Raw genomic sequence first — 16,275 nt, 5'->3', positions numbered from 1 at the left:
TAAAGCAATAAAACTTAAAAAAAATAAAATAAAATAAAAAATAAAAAACCCCAAAAAACAAAACAAAACAAAAAAAAGAAGCCATAACTTTATTTTTTAAATATTTTTTATTGATTTTTCAGAGAGAGAGGAAGGGAGAGGGCAAGAAACATTTATGTGAGAGTCATAACTCTATTAATGATAGAAATAGTACAGATTTCACACCAAGCTGCAGTTACTCTTTCGAAACATCAAAAAACAAAAACACAAACAAACAAGAACCATGGTTACAGTGTGAATTTCATGACACCATTCACAATATCATTACTGTTGATCTTCAGGGCTTGGACTGACTTTGCTCTTGACACATTTGCTTGTGACATGAGCAATTCTATGTCCCTAACTACCATACCTGTTTCATCAACCTCTTCCTCTTCACTCTCTTCTTGTACCGTTGGAGTCTGTGTGTTTTCCTTGAATGTCTGAGACAGCTTCCTTCACCTTGAACTTTGAATTTCTCAGCAGCTGCTGGCAGGACTTGCTGAGATAAATCCTCAATATTGGCTTCCCCCAAAACTACGTAGGTGTCTGAGGCTGGGCTCTTGTAGACATCTGGTTTTGCGATGACAAAGAAGATATTCTTAGATTTTCAGATAGTGACCCTAGTAACCCTTGTAAGTTGTCTAAGACCAAGTTTGGACACAGCCTTCTGCGCCTTCTCTTCGCTCCAGCTCTGTTTGGCTTTACTGACCAGTTCTTCATTGATTCCAGCGGCTGCCAGCTGGGCTTGTTGTGTGGTTTGCCTGTGCGGAATCTTGTTCCTCGAGCTCTGGTCCTGATTCATCACTGCCAGATTCTGTTCCAGACCTCATGTCCGCCTGGGGCTGTGGCAACTCGTGCTCTGCAGCAGGGGCGGTTTCGGTGACTTCAATGGGCATTTTATGTGGGGAACACAGAACCAAGATGGCCGCGTAATGAATATTTTAATAGTTCCATTCTTCCTTTTTCAAGCATTAGAATGTTTTTTAAATTATTAAAGTTTGACATTTTGTCAAGCTCCTGTTTCTAACCAGAGTCATCTCTACTACACATTAAAGAAAGTAGCTTTAAATTTTGATTCAATTATCTCTAAAGTATCTTTTATTCACAAAGGAAAAGATGTGCCTAGATCATATCCAAAATTTATATCTCATTAATGCTTCAGTAATTCCATTATTTGACCACAGAGGCATTGACCATTGCTGGGTGGTCAATAAAAAGTACCAGTGAGTCGAAACCTGTACTCCCTTAGTTTTGTGCTAAGCATTCTCCCTTATCTATTATAGAACCACTTATATCTCACTCCTTTGTTTTTGCACTGTTATAAGAGAGTTGACTTGTGACTCTAGAGTGCAAGGTATCACAAATCACTCTGGCCAATGCTTTTTCTCTTTAACAAATCACACTTGACTATTTTTAAGAAGTTAATGAGAGAGGCTATCTTGTGCTGTCATTAGGAGGCTGGGGTTTCTACTTTCCATTATCTTTCAGTCAGTATCTACTTTGTTGGGTTTTTTTTACTTATGTTATCCAACACTTCAGGCCCTCAAATCTAGTGACTACTTTCTCCTAGATTGTGAACAACCCTTATCACACTGCTAAAAGAAAAAAAGTACACGCCAAACAAACAAAAGGTTTTTAACACAGAGTTGGGCATCTTGCTTGATTGGCTAATGTATATTTTATTTATTTACATTTTGGGGAATACATTTTTCCCTGTTTAGAATTATAGTTGACCCTAGAACAATGCAGGGGGAAGTGGGAAAGGGGAAGACCTCTGCACCTTTGAAAATCCACATCCTCAGGCTCCCAACCGAGGAAATGACCCTTGAACTACACAGTGGACCATGCAGTTCAAACCCGTGTTGTTCAAGGGTCAAATGTATTTTTATTATTTGAGATAATCTCTGACTAAAATAATGGAATAGCTAATAAGTGTTTGAGTATGGTAGAATGGAATGGAAAGCCCATTTAACTGTGGAATAAAATATTCCTGATAACATTTTTTCTTTTAAAGATTCCAATGTGATATCATAAGTGTATGCATATATCCAAACTCTTCAAATTACATGCCTTAAGTATGTGAATTTTCTTTTTGTATATCAATTAGCCTTAATTGAGCTCTCCTTTATAAAGAAAAGAATAACTTTGTTTTTGTCAGGTAAAATGAGGCTTAGTCTTCCCTCCTCCCCCCCCAAAAAATTTTTTTTCCAATAAATGGAAAGAGCTACCATCCTAATGGATTGGAAAGACTCGATATTGTTAAAATATTAGTTCTCCCCAAAGTAATTTGGAGGTCTTCCCAGAGGAGTGAGGGGTCCTAGCACCACACCAGGCCCCCAAGTCAGGGTTTCAGTGTCAGGAAGAGAAGTCCCTATAACCTCTGGCTATAAAAACCAGTGTAAATTGAGGCTGAGTGAGATGGAGGGATGCTGGAGTTCCAGGTAGTTCCTTTTAAAGGGCCTGCACATGGACTTTCTCTGACTCACTCCCTGCACCAGGGGCACAAGGGAAGGAACTGAATTGTCTGGCCTCAGGGCAAGAGCTAGACAAAAATACTGGCCAGTGTTCCTTTGATGAGCCTTGCCCCCACAGAGCCCAGAGGCAGAGACTCGGCCAAATCTGAGTCTCCATTAACCTGGCTCACCCTGTTTGCCCTACCCTGATGATTCCCTGAGACTCCACCCCACTGAACTAGTGGGCCCACCCCAGTGGCTTTTCTATATGAATGTCCTGTCTTTAGACTTTTCTAAAATCTCTAGAATAAGTAGCATCTGGCCTCAGCATGCCCTATACTTCTCGCTAAGTGACCGCAGGCCCAGCACTAGCAGGAGCTGGCTGTGGTTCACAGCTTGGCTTCTCCTGGGCACCTCCAAGCTCAGCACAAGTAGCAGCCATCTGCAGATCACTTTGTAGCCAGGTGACCTTGGGCAGAACACAGGTGGCAGCTGACTTTGGTTTGCTCCTCCTGGGAGGCTCCAGAGCCAGTGCACCTTCTGGACAGCTTCAAGCCACATCAAAGTACCACCCAACCACCTCCACAAGTGACAAACTTAAAGGGCGGACTTAGCAGGCACCAGAGTCCCACCGAAGTAAGTCCTGCTCTGTGAGATGGGCCCCTGCACAGCTGATCCTCCATAGTGGTCGGAGCCAGTACTTACAGCTGATTGGCTTAGGGGTAGATCCCTCCCATTGACTTGCCAATAGCCATCAAGGCTCAATGACAACAGTGGATGAGGGGGTGCACCTGGAGAGCCCAGCTTGGATGATGGGGAGGCTGTGCCACTGGACCCTACAGGACACCTACTACATTAGGCTACTCTATTATGCCCTGAGACACAGCAGCTCTATCTAATACATAAAAACAAACACAGAGAGGCTGCCAAAATGAGGGGACAAAAAAAAAAACAACCATGTCCCAAATGAAAGAACAAAGCAAAACTCCAGAAAAAGGAGGCAAACTCCACAAAATGGAGGCAAGCAATGTACTAGATGCAGAGTTCAAAACACTGTTTATAAGGATGCTCAATAAACTTGGGGGAAGAGTAGATGAACTTAGAAAGAACTTCAATGACATAAAAAATGACATGGAAACTATAAAAAGAACCAGTCAGAAATGAAGGATACACTAACTGAAATGAAGAATAATTTACAGGGAATCAACAGTAGAGTAGATGAAGCCGAGAATCAAATCAGCAATTTGGAATATAAGGTAGCAAAAAACCCCCAATCAGAACAGTGAAAAGAAAAAAGAATCCAAACATGAAGATAATGTAAGGAACCTCTGGGGCAACTTTAAGCATACCAGCATTGAAAACTTGTTTGACCAAATAACAACAGAAAACTTCCCTACCCTGGTGAAGGGAATAGACATACAAGTCCAGGAAGCACAGAGTTAAAAACAAGATGAACCCAAAGAGGCCCACACCAAGACACATCATAGTTAAAATGCCAAAGGTTAAAGACAAAGAGAGAATCTGAAAAGCAGCAAGAGAAAAACATTAGTTACCTTCAAGGAAACTCCCATAAGACTGTCTGCTGACTTCTCAACAGAAACTTTGTAGGCCAGTGGGATTGGCAAGAAATATTCAAAGTGATAAAAAGCAAGGACCTACCACCAACATTACTCTAACTAGCAAATCTATCATTTATTAGTAGAATCGAAGGATATATGAAAAGCTTCCCAGACAAGAAAAAGCTAAAGAAGTTCTTCACCAGCAAACCAGTATTACATAAAGTGTTAGAGGGTCTTCTTTAAGAAGGTGAAGAAAAAGTTCAAAAATATGAACAATAAAATGGCTATAAATACATACCCATTAACAAATGAATCTAAAGAAATAAAATAAATGAAGAAACAGAATAGAAACAAACTCATAGTTACAGAGAACATTTTGATGGTTGCCTGATGGGAGTGGGGATAGGAATGGGTGAAAAAGGTGAAGGGATTAAGAAGTACAAATTGGTTGTTATAAAATAGTCATGGGCTTTTAAAGTACACATAGGGAATATAGTCAATAGTCTTAACAACTATGCATGGTGTCAGATGGATATAAGATTTTTCAGGATCACTTAGTTATATAATGTTTAATCACTGAGGTGTATGTCTGAAACTAATACAATATTGTATGTCAACCTCAATTGAAAAATGATTTAAATTAAAAAGAAAAAAGATACAAGCAACCCATGGCCTGGAAGAAGTGGCAAAATGTATATCTACTAGAGGACTTGTTTCCAGAATATATAAAGAACTTGGTAATTCAATAATAAAAACACCCCCACTTTCAAAAAGATGTACAAAAAGTCTTAAACTGACACTTTAAAGATATGTGAATGGTCAGCAATCAGGAAAAGATGCTCAACATCATTAGTCATCAGAGAAATGCATATTAAAACCACAAGGAACTAGTACTATACACCCATCAGAATGGCTAAAATGACGAAGACTGAAATCAAATGTTGGTGAATCTGCAGGCAACTCTAATACATTGCTAGTGAAAATATAAAATAGTGCATCTAGTTTGGGAAAAGGTTTAGCAGTTTTTCATAAAAATCAAACGTACATCTATTCTTTGGCTTAGAAATTCCACTCCTAAGAGGAATGAAACACATGTTCACAAAAAGGAATGTTCACAGTAGCTTTATTCATAATAGCTCCAGAATGGAAACATTCCAAATGTGCATCAGTAGGAAAATGGATAAACAAATTGTGGTGTATTCAGGCAAGGAATGAACCACTGATACATTCAACAACATTGGACAAACCTCAAAAACATGCTGAGCAAAAGCAGCCAAACACAAGAGGACATTGTGTGTGATTCCATTTATAGAAATTCTAGAAGAGGCAAAACAAATCTAAGGTGGAAAAAACCCAAAAAGACAGTCGCAGTGGTTGCCCATGGCAGTGGGAGGAGTGCTGAGGAAGGCACGGGAGGCACTCTCTGGGGAGATGGAAATGTCTGACTCATGAGAGGACTGTGGATTTCATCCGTGCACCCATTTATCAAATTGTGCAGCTGAAATTTGTGTTCATGTCGTGAATGTATATTTTGCCTCAAAAAACAGCACCAAAATAATTGAGTGAAGAGTAGATAGGGGTAAAGATGATGCAAGAATGACAAGATGTTAGTAATTGTTAAAATTGTGTGATGATACATGGGGATTCTATTCTATTTACTTTATGTATATTTGAATTCCTTCCATAATAAAACATTTAAAAAAGCGAATTGATTGGAAGGATCATGGATTTTTCTCGTTGCTGTACTTCTCCTGGGCAACATTCAATTGTCCATGTTAATGGAGCAGAATACAGTGGTTTAAAATCACAAGCTTTGGAACCGTTTACTAGCTAGTTGGCCTTGAGAAAATTGCTTGATATCTTGGTAGTCCAGGTCCCTCATATGGCTTAAATGAGATGAAATACATGCAAAGCTTTGCCACGGTCTTGCTCAGTAAATGTCAGTTGTTGCCCAGCCAGTGTGGCTCAGTGGATAAGTGTGATTCAATTCATGAACCAGGAGGTCACAGTTCCATTCCCGGTCAGGGCAGAATGCCCAGCTTGTGGGCTCAGTCTCCAGTAGGGGGCGTGCAGGAGGCAGCCATCGATGTTTCTATCTCTCTCTCCCTCTCCCCGCTTCTCTCTGAAATCAGTAATAAAAAATAAATAAATAAATGTCAGTTGTTATTAGTGGAGGGCAAGGCAAATGTGGCAGAGATCACTTTTTAAAAATTTCTTATTTGGCTTTGAAAACAATCCTTTCCTGTTTAATTCAAATGCCATTGTCTCTGATATTTGGGGAACCATCATGATGGGGTCACACAGGGGAAGGTTTGGCTGAGAAGAAATCAGAAATGGATTCCTGCCCTTGCAGCGAACTCTTCTACTTAACGTTTAACTTGAGAATTAACACCTAAACTTTATATCCACGAGACTTCACATTTATAACATAAAGCTCATAAACTGATAATGCATACAATCCCAAAATCGTGGGGTTTTTTTCTTTGTTTGCTTTTTAGAATTTGAATTCTTTTTTTTTTTTTTTTCCTTTCGAGAGCACCTGTCTCTGGAAGGTTTTGCTTGGGCCAATATTTAAATTGGCTCTGTTTTCTAACTTCAAAACAGCTAGTGGTAGGGAGAGAAAGCTAAGATTTTTGGACCTAAAAATAGCAAAATAAATAATCCCCAGCTGGCTAACAAAAAAACAAGTGTATAAGCGTGTTCAATCTCAGGCCTGGAGTGCAGTTGCCTCTGAGTTTCTTTCCTTAGCAACTTGCACTCCACGCTTTCACACTGTTCAAGGCTAACCATTTCCTTTATGGCTGGAATTCTTTTCCTCATTCATTCAAGAAATCCATTTTGACCACCCTCTCTGTATCCCCCGCCCCACCCCACCCCCAAGGCACACCAGAGGCGCTGGGGAGAAAAGATGAGCTTGCCGCCCACTTGCCCACTTGGTTCTATGGCTGGGAGACAGACACTCAGTCAATAATGAGTAACTCAGAGGGCTGTCAGGAAGGCCTCTCCCAGATGTCAGAGTGCGGACCTGTGAGATGAGAAGGAACTCCATTGGTCTCTTGCTTTACACAGTGTTGGGTTTTGATGTCGTTTCTCTTTCAAAGTCCTAAATGGAATTTGCCAGATAGAACTACTTTGATGACTTACTTGTTGTGATCATCTTTCCAAATCCCTTCAGAGACATTGCCCTGTGCACCACGATATATTTTGCTTTTGAAAAGCAGATGTAGGCCCATCTGCTCAGGGTCGAAGTTCCCCATGCACCCCTGAGATGTTTCAGAGATTCCCACGCCTCAGCAATCCTGCGATTTCTCTCCTGCTCCTTCCACCCCCCCCTCCCGCCCCCACCCCACCACCTCCCCTGAGGCTGTGCCCAGTGCTCATGTCTGTTTCCAGTCCCTCGCCTTCCTCATCCTGAAATGTAAGGAGATCTATCTTACAAGTGGAAGTTGGCCTTCCCATGGCTCTTCCCCATGACCTCTGTTCTGCGAAGCTTCAGTGTGTCCCACTGCTTTATCTCGTGCTTCCGTAGCACCTTTTTTTTTTGTTTCTTTCTCATCTTTGTTCCTCTGCTGCTTTTTAAGAACACAGGCATTTACACTAACGAAGGTTGTAGCTGACACTTCTTCACAGGCGGCATCTTATTTTCCATGTTTCTTCGGGATGGTTTTTAATGGTTTGTCTTCCTCACATTTTAGTTTCCTTGTCTGTACTTCTGATATAGTTGACTAATTTTAGCTTCTTTTGAATAACTCAAATCCATACCACATTACTGCACATGATTTCTCTTCTTTAGTACCTTAATCAGTTTAAAAAACCAAAACACTCTGGTTTAGGTTTTCACAAATATTTATTGAACCCTTACCATTTCCTCGTGATGGGACTGGGTTTTTCTCGCTGACCCGGAACCTTGCTCCCGCCCTCCTGCGCACAAGCCCTCGCTCCGGGCTCCTCTCCCTCCTGCCCGCTGTGTCCCTGGGGTCAGGCATTTTCCCGGTTGCTGGCCCACAGCTGCTCTGACTCACGAGCACTTATCACCTCCATCGCCCACTTGGCCATTAGTCATAAACTGCCCGGTGATGCGTATCAAACTTCTCATGTGATGCCTCCCATGTTTATAAGAGTCTTTTCATCTCTGGGCCCTATTATCACTTGATATAGTATTCTATTCCTCTGGTGCTGAAATATTAGAATTTATTAAAAGGATAATAGCTCCTTGCTTTCTATTTCACCTTCAGCTTCACGAGCCTACTTTGGTCTTAGCTATCAATCACGGAACCTGCCTCTGAGGAAGGGATGTGAACTGATAGATCTCTTGGAACAAAATGAGCCGACTGGCCTCCACTGATTTGTGACCTCATAGAGACAGGACTCAACCATTAGTTATTAAATACCCATCCTGTTTTTAAAAAGCGGTTGCTTAACAGATTGCAAAAGACTGTGCTCGAGGTGTTTACAGAACACGGCTTCTTAGAGCAATTTCTCAGAATAGGAATCAAGGGCAAGGTTTAGAATCAAATCCGATAGGCTTAGAAATCATTTTTTTAAAACAGAGATCAGCATAATTTGATCTCAAGCAGTTCATTGTTCACTCGTGTTGCTTGCCTAAAACAACAACAACAACAATAAAAACCCCACAACTCTGGGAGCTCTATATCCCACAGACTGTCTTAACCCGTAAAGATGAAAGAAAACATCTGTCCAGTTGTCTCTGTAAAGGTCTTCCTAAGAGGAATCTGAGCATGTGAAAGGAGGCACGTTCACAGTATAGGCCTCTGCGTGTAGAGCGCCCTCAGGTCTGGGCCCTGCTTCGCAGGAACTTGGTTCCGGCTTCCTGTGAAGAATAACTAGCAGGCATTTACTCTTCATTATGTGGTTGCTTTCAACAACATTTATGAGAAGGCAAAAGGAAGTTTCTAAACTACTGCCAGATGGCACGTACTTGGAGCACTGAAATGAAACCCAATCAGAAAGAAACATAACATATTTAGAACAAGACAGGCCTCTCTTGAGAAGACAGGAGACTGAAGCATTTCTAAACCTTCCATGAAGACACACCGACTGACGGCACAAACTTATTTATTGAGTTTGAAGTTTAGAAATAAAAGTCAAACCTGAGTGACCTGAGGGCCCTCAACAACTGCCTCCTGTTTGCTGCCTGTCCTCGGCTCTGTGACGTGTCTTCCCTGTTGAGGTTACTTTTGAAGAGTTAACTTCTCCCCGTGTTTGGTACAGACCAGCTGGTATTGTCACCCTCTGGTAAAATGATGGCTTTTCAAAATACAGTTGACCCTTGAATGACACAGGTTTGAACTGCATGGGTCTACTGATATGTGGATTTTCCCAATAAATACAATCGACCCTTCGGATCCCTGGGTTTCACGTCTGCACATCCAGCCAATTGCAGATCGAGAATTCTGGTTCCTTTTCCTTTTATTGAAGGCAGAATGTATTATTCCAAGAACCATGTTTTTCTTATTTTTTAACTACAGTTTACATTCAGTATTATTTTGTATTAGTTTTGGGTGTACAGCATAGTGGTGAGACACACATACTTTACAGAGTGTTCCCCCCAATATATCCAATAGGCACTGTTTACTCAGGTCCTCTGCTCACTTTTTAATTGGAGTGTGTGTGTGTGTGTGTGTGTGTGTGTGTGTGTGTGTGTGTTTTGAGTTGTATGAGTTCTTTATACATTTTGGATATTAAACCCTTATAAGATGTATCTTCTCCCATTCAGTGGGTTTGTATTTTTGTTTTGTTTTGCTGATAGTTTCCTTTGCTGTACAAAAATGTTTTAAATTTATCTAGTCCCATTTGTTTCTTTTGCCAGAGGAGATATATCAGAAAAAATTTTGCTAAAAGAAATGTCAAAGACTTTACTGCCTGTGTTTTCTTTTCTTTTTTTTTTTAGAAGTGATTTTATTCCTCTTGCTTGGTATTTTTTTTAAAAAAAAATTTATTGATTTTTTACAGAGAGGAAGGGAGAGGGATAGAGTTAGAAACATCGATGAGAGAGAAACATCGATCAGCTGCCTCCTGCACACCCCCTATTGGGAATGTGCCCGCAACCAAGGTACATGCCCTTGACCGGAATCGAACCTGGGACCCTTCCGTCTGCAATTCATCCATTTTGGCTTTGTATTGGCATTTATTCACTGCTGCTGTTTCATCCCATTTACAAGTGTGTTATCATTGGTCCGTGCTGCTGTGATGGACATTTGTTTCCGGGTTTCGCTATTGTAAACATGCATAGTCTTGTGCACGTTTCCTGGTATGCATGTGCAGTTTCTTAAGGATATACACACACACACACACACACACACACACACACATACACACACACACCTAGGAGTGGAATTGCTGGGTTGCAAGATACATCTTGAATTTTACTAGATGAAGTCAAAGTGTTTCTGAAATTTTCAATTTATATTTCCACCAACATTAAGTATTCCAATGAGCCTGCATACTAGCAATACCTGATATTGTCAGACTAAAAAAAAATTTTTAATCTTCACCCAAGATATATTCACCTTATATATATTTTTTTTAAAAATTGATTTTTAGAAAGAGAGGGAGAGAAACATCGATGTGAGAAAGAAATATGGATTGGCTGCATCCCGTACATCCTCCAACTGGGAATCGGACCACACTTTTGGTGTATGACACTCCAACCAACTGAGTCAACCCAGCCAGGGCCAGACTGAAAATTTTACACACTAGGTGTGCAACTGCATTTTAATTGTATTTAAATTTTGGGGTTTTTTTGTTTTTTTCTCCCATTTTCTATATACTAGTGAAGTTGAACAGTTTTCCATAGATTTTTTTTTGTAGTAATGCCTTTTTAAAATTTATTTTATTTTATTGTTTAAAGTATTACAAATAGTAGTACATATGTCTCCTTTTTTTCCCCCTTGACCTTCCCCGGGCCTCCCCTACCCCCTGGCACATACCCTCACCCCCTCTCCCCCAGTGTTTTGTGTCATTGGTTATGCTTATATGCATGCATATAACTCCATCGGTTGATCTCTTACCCCGCACCACCACTACCACCAGCCTTCCCGCTGTAGCTTGACAGTCTGTTCGATGTTGCTCTGCCTCTGTATCTATTTTTGTTCATCGGTTTATAATGTTCTTTATTATCCATAAATGAGTAAGATCATATGGTATTTTTCTTTCACTGACTGGCTTATTTCACTTAGCATAATGCTCTCCAGTTCCATCCATGCTGTTGCAAATGGTAAGAATTCCTTCTTTTTTACCGCAGCATAGTATTCCATTGTGTAGATGTACCACAGTTTTCTAATCCATTCATCTGCTGATGGGCACTTAGGCTGTTTTCAAATCTTAGCTATTGTAAATTGTGCTGCTATGAACATAGGGGTGCATATATCCTTTCTGATTGGTGTTTCTGCTTTCTTGGGATATATTCCTAGAAGTGGAATCACTGGGTCAAATGGGAGTTCCATGTTTAGTTTTTTTAAGGAAACTCCATACTGTTTTCCACGGTGGCTGCACCAATCTGCATTCCCACCAGCAGTGAAGGAGGGTTCCTTTTTCTCTGCATCCTCTCCAGCACTTGTCAGTTTGTTGATTTGTTGATGATAGCCATTCTGACAGGTGTGTGATGATACCGCATTGTCGTTTTGATTTGCATATCTCGTATAATTAGTGACTTTGAGCATGTTTTCATATGTCTTTTGGCCTTCTGTATGACCTCTTTCAAAAAGTGTCTATTTAAGTCCTTTGCCCATTTTTTTGATTGGATTGTTTATCTTCCTTTTGTTAAGTTGTATGAGTTCCCTATAAATGTTGGAGATTAAACCCTTACCGAAGATAACATTGGCAAATATGTTCTCCCATGCAGTTGGCTTTCTTGTTGTTTTGTTGATGGTTTCTTTTGCTGTGCAGAAGCTTTTTATTTTGATGTAGTCCCATTTGTTTATTTTCTCCTTACTTTCCATTGCCTTAGGAGCTGTATCATTAAATATATTGCTACAACATGTGTCTGCTATTTTGCTGCCTATGGTTTCTTCTAAGATTTTTATGGTTTCCCTCTTACGTTTAAGTCTTTATCCATTTTGAGTTTATTTTTGTGCATGGTGTAAGTTGGTGATCTAGTTTCATTTTTTTTTTTGCAAGTATCTGTCCAGTTTTCCCAACACTATTTATTGAAGAGACTGTCTTGACTCCATTGTATGGTCTTGCCTCCTTTGTCAAATATTAATTGAGCATAATGGCTTGTGTCGATTTCTGGGTTCTCTGTTTTGTTCCACTGGTCTGTCTATATGTCTGTTCTTGTGCCAGTACCAGGCAGTTTTGAAAACAATGGCTTTATAGTATAGCTTGATATCTGGTATTGTGATCCCTCCAACATTGTTCTTCTTTCTCATGATTGCTGCAGCTATTTGGGGTCTTTTTTTATTCCAGATGAATTTTTGGAACGTTTGTTCTAGAGCTGTGAAATATGCCATTGGTAATTTAATGGGGATTGCATTGAATCAATAGATTGCTTTGGATAGTATGGACATTTTAATGATGTTGATTCTACCAATCCATGAACATGGTATATTCTTCCATTTGTTCATGTCTTCCTCTATCTCTTTTTTCAGCGTACTGAAATTTTCCGAGTACAGATAGGTCCTTTATCTCCTTGGTTAAGTTTATTCCTAGGTATCTTAATTTTTTTGTTGCAATGGTAGATGGGATTGCTTTTTTAATTTCTCTTTCTGTGAGTTCATTATTGGTGTATAGAAAAGCCATAGACTTCTGTGTGTTAATTTTGTATCCTGCTACATTGCTGAATTCATTTATTAAGTCTAGTAGTTTTTTGATGGAGTCTTTGGGGTTTTCTATGTACAATATCATGTCACCTGCGAATAAGGACAGTTTTACTTCTTCTTTTCCAATTTGGATGCCTTTATTTCTTCTTCTTGTCTGATCACAATGTCTAGTACTTCCAGTACTATGTTGAACAGGAGTGGTGAGAGTGGGCATCCCTGACTTGTTCCTGTTCTTAGGGGAAATGGTGTTAGTTTTTCTCCATTGAGTATGATGTTGGCTGTGGGCTTGTCATATATGGCTTTTATTATGTTGAGGTTATCCTCCTATTCCCACCTTGCTGAGAGTTTTTATCAAGAAAGGGTGTTGGAAGTAGGTGGGATCTCAATACCAGATATCAAACTGTATTACAAAGCCACTGTTCTTAAAACAGCTTGGTACTGGCACAAGAACAGACATATAGATCAATGGAATAGAATAGAGATGCCAGAAATCGACCCAAACCACTATGCCCAATTAATATTTGACAAAGGAGGCAAGAGCATACAATGGAGTCAAGACAGTCTCTTCAATAAATGGTGTTGGGAAAATTGGACAGATACATGCAAAAAGATGAAACTAGACCACCAACTCACACCATACACAAAAATAAACTCAAAATGGATAAAAGACTTAAACGTAAGACGGGAAACCATAAAAATACTAGAGGAATCCACAGGCAGCGAAATCGCAAACATATGCCGAAGGAATTTCTTCTCTGATAATGCTCCTAGGGCAATGGAAACTAAAGAGAAAATAAACAAATGGGACTACATCAAAATAAAAAGCTTTTGCACAGCAAAGGAAACCATCAACAAAACAACAAGAGGACCCACTACATGGGAGAACATATTTGCCAATGATACCACTGATAGGGTTTAATTTCCAACATTTACAGGGATCTCATGAAACTTAACAAAAGGAAGATAAACAATCCAATCAAAAAATGGGCAACGGACCTAGATAGACACTTTTCGAAAGAGGACATACAGAAGGCCGAAAGACATATGAAAACATGCTCAAAGTCACTAATTATACGAGAGATGCAAATCAAAACGACAATGCATTATCATCTCACACCTGTCAGAATGGCTATCATCAACAAATCAACAAACAACAAGTGTTGGAGAGGATGTGGAGAAAAAGGAACTCTTCTGCACTGCTGGTGGGAATGCAGATTGGTGCAGCCACTGTGGAGAACAGTATGGAGCTACCTCAGAAAACTAAAAATGGAACTCCCATTTGACCCAGTGATCCCACTACTAGGAATATATCCCAAGAAACCAGAAACGCCAATCAGAAAGGATATATGCACCCCTATGTTCATAGCAGCACAATTCACCATAGCTAAGATTTGGAAACAGCCTAAGTGCCCATCAGCAGATGAATGGATTAGAAAACTGTGGTACATCTACACAATGGAATACTAAGCTGTGGTAAAAAAAAGGAACTCTTGCCTTTTGCAACAGCATGGATGGGACTGGAGAGCATTATGCTAAGTGAAATAAGCCAGTCAGAGAAAGATAAATACCACATGATCTCACTCATTTGTGGATTATAGAGAACAACATAGACTGATGAAAAGGGACAGACCCAAAGACTGAGAAACAGAGATCAGGCTATCAATCCCCAGAAGGAAAGCAGGGGAGGGTGGGTGTAAGGGGAAGAGATCAACCGAAGGACTTGTATACACGTATATAAGCCAAACCAATGGACATGGACAACAGGGGGATGGGAGCATGAGTGTGCAGGGCTGGGGGGGGGGAGGGAGAGGTTGGGGGTTAATGGGGGGGATGAGGACACATTTGTAATACCTTAACTAATAATAAAAAAAAAATCTAATAAGCATTAAAAAAAGAGAAAGGGTGTTGGATTTTGTCAAATGCTTTTTCTGTATCAGTGGATATGACTATGTGGTTTTTTTCTCTCAATTTGTTTATGTGATGTATCACATTTATTGATTTGCAGACATTGTACCATCCTTGCATCCTGGGATAAATCCTACTTGGTCATGGTGTATGATCTTTCTGATGTAATGCTGGATTTGATTTGCTAGAATTTTTTTGAGAATTTTGGCTTCTATGTTCATGAGGGATATTGGCCTATAATTCTCTTTCTTTGGGTTGGCTTTATCTGGTTTTGGGATTAGGGTAACGCTGACTTCATAGAAAGAACTTGAAAGTGCTCCTTCCTCTTGAATTTTTTTGAATAGTCTGAGGAATATAGGTTTTATTTCTTCTTTGAATGTTTGATAAAACTTCCCTATGAAGCCGTCTGGTCCCGGGCTTTTGTTTGTTGGAAGTTTTTTGATTACTGCTTCAATTACCTCCATAGTTATTGGCCTATTCAGATTTTTTGATTCCTCCTGGTTGAGTTTTGGAAGGTTGTATTTTTTTTTTAGGAATATGTACATTTCTTCTAGATTGACAAGTTTGTTGGAGTAGAGTTGCTCATAGCATTTTTTGTTATGATTCTTCTTATTTCTGTGGGGTCTATTGTTATTTCACCTCTTTCATTTCTGATTTTGTTTATTTGGGTCCTCTCTCTTTGCTTCTTGGTGAGCCTGGCTAGAGGTTCATCAATCTTGTTTATCCTTTCAAAGAACCAGCTCTTAGTTTCATTGATCTTTTGTATTGTTTCCATAGATTTTTGTGGCCATTAAGTTTTCCTCTTTTGTGAAGTTCCCATTCCAGTACTTCATTTTGTCCATTTTTCTTTTGGCCTGATCATGTGTGTGTATTTATATTCTAGATGTTAATCCTTTGTCTATTATGGATTGCAAATATCTTTTCCCAATTTGAATTGCCTTTTTATACTTTATAGTCTATAGTTCTCATTTATATGTTTTGTGCCTTAATACACAAAATCTTTCCTCAATGTCATATAAATGCTCTCCTATGTCATCTTATAAAAGTTTTAGTTTTATTTTTCTCGTTTAAGTCTTCAATCATTTGGAATTGATGGTCCAAATTCCTCTGTTTCATAAAGATAACCGCTGGTACCATTCATTGGAAGCCCTTCTGTTTCATCTGACCTGCAAGGCTGGCTCTCAGAAATGAAGTTTCCATCCGTGTACATGTTTGGACTCTGGCTACTTTATTTATCTCTGTGCCAACATCACACTTTAATATAGTTTTATACTGATTTCTTACTATCTGCTAAAGCTACACCCCCACCTATTGTTCCTTAACAATAGGAGTGTTTGGCTATGGTTGGCTGTTTGCTGTCTAGAATAGAAGAAACGCTGTTTTCCAAATGTTCCTTCTCAGAGCTAATTGAATTTATAATTAGGTAAGGAAGATAGAAACAAGATTTAGATAAACAGGATTTGATCAGTAAACCTGAGAGTTAATATGTTTACTTGTTTTTACTTGATCATAAAGGTTACAGTTAGATTTGAGAATTGATGCTCATGAAGTGTGTCC

The 16,275-nt window shown here is 39.6% G+C and overlaps 1 pseudogene; it reads right to left on the bottom strand.

Moving 5' to 3' along the window:
* Window positions 1-241: 241 nt before the first annotated feature.
* LOC132217536 (nascent polypeptide-associated complex subunit alpha-like) lies at window positions 242-936 on the bottom strand (annotated as a pseudogene).
* Between the last annotated feature and the right edge of the window lie 15,339 nt (window positions 937-16,275).

This window comes from Myotis daubentonii, chromosome 1 (genome assembly GCF_963259705.1).
Source record: "Myotis daubentonii chromosome 1, mMyoDau2.1, whole genome shotgun sequence".
Classification (NCBI taxonomy): Eukaryota; Metazoa; Chordata; class Mammalia; order Chiroptera; family Vespertilionidae; genus Myotis; species Myotis daubentonii.
The sequence above is the reverse complement of the archived record's forward strand: the minus strand, read 5'-3'. Positions and strand labels throughout refer to the sequence as shown.